This window comes from Cyprinodon variegatus, unplaced genomic scaffold (genome assembly GCF_000732505.1).
Source record: "Cyprinodon variegatus isolate N-32 unplaced genomic scaffold, C_variegatus-1.0 Scaffold1341, whole genome shotgun sequence".
Classification (NCBI taxonomy): domain Eukaryota; kingdom Metazoa; phylum Chordata; class Actinopteri; order Cyprinodontiformes; family Cyprinodontidae; genus Cyprinodon; species Cyprinodon variegatus.
The window spans coordinates 83,304-84,941 of NW_015151794.1; positions in this window are offsets into that span (position 1 = coordinate 83,304).

Sequence of the window (1,638 nt, forward strand, 5' to 3'; positions counted from 1 at the left end):
TCAGGCTGGTGTGCTCTTTTTGTGGCATCACCTCATGGTTCAGGCTGGTGTGCTCTTTTTGTGGCATCACCTCATGGTTCAGGCTGGTGTGCTCTTTTTGTGGCATCACCTCATGGTTCAGGCTGGGTGCTCTTTTTGTGGCATCCACCACGGTTAAGGCTGATGTGCTCTAGATAGATAGATAGATAGATAGATAGATAGAAGTTGTGAAGTAATAGGAGGGAACATTTTATTCAAAAGGAATTTAAAGTTAAAACATTTGGACATTTTATAAAGCTGTTGCCTCGCAACCAATGTACTACCTCCACAGAGTTTTAACAAAAGACTGAAACTTTGTTGTCTACTGCAATATTCAGTGAACAAAACAATGGCCTCAAAAGGAAATGACCATGGATCTTCAAAATGAATGCTCAAGGATTACATCTTATATAATTTATTTCTCACAGAAATCGGTTAAATATATTCCCTGTACACAAAAGTATAAGACTGAGATTAACTGGGATTACTGAATTCTATCTAAAAGTGATTATGAACTTTACCAAATAAGTTTCTAACTGGATGTGAAAAGGGTTCATTACTCAGTGATATACAATTTTAAAGCTATAGTTGGGAACTCAGTTCTTATTTTCAAATATTTCACTATGACTTTATCATCAAAACTAGATCTTTTTTTTGGGATTTTGTTCTGCAAAAAAACTTTCAACCAAATCATTATATCTTATGACTGGATTCTGCAGAAGAATATAACTAAAACATTATATTAAGGCTGTTATTATGACACTGGTATAATTGTGAGATTAATGATTGTTTCAAGACCTCTATTGCATTTATATCTCTATAGTTGACCTTGTTCTTCCACTTCTTATCCACTTGTCATTCAAGGATGAGAATTAGACTTTTGTATAAATGCATGTTAATGTGGAGGCTGCATTAGCAACATTAGGAGTTGGTCATGGTTTGTCTCTGAGTCTGTTAAACAATAAGTTAAAACATTTCATAAGCAGCAATACTTACCGACTACCTGCAGGTAAATCCTTGATTGTTTGAATAACAGACATCCCAAGTTACAAAAACTAATTTCAGGGAGATGCAAATCGAACCCCCCGAACAATCACTGGTTTGAACAGAGCCCACTCAGAAAATAAACAGCAAAAAACAAGCCTCTTTAATTAAAACTCCCGATTGTCTGGCTGGTTTTAAAGGCACCTGATATAACTTTTGGACACTGGGGGCGCTAGACCTCTAACTGCCTGTATTCTGCTTCTACTAAACATCAAAAATAATAACAAAGATATATGATTGTATACTAGGAGCAAAGTGTGAACTTACCAGTCTAATATTAAAAAGCCGGCACCAACCAAAAAGCTCCTTGCCATTATCATCTCTTGTTTTTCCTCCCCCCGATTCCCTTACTCTCTTTTTAGCCTCAGGAGGTTTAAACTTTTTCCTTTCCTCAGCCATGACCAGTAGTCGAGCAGGTGGAAAAACAGTAGAGTAAAAGCCTTAGCTCCATGACGATATAAGAGCCTGTGGCCATAAAGCGATACTTTCTTCCAGGTCAGTATATCAAGATATATATATATATTAGTGCTGTCAAAATTATCGCGTTATTATCGCGTTAACGCGAGGCCATTTTAA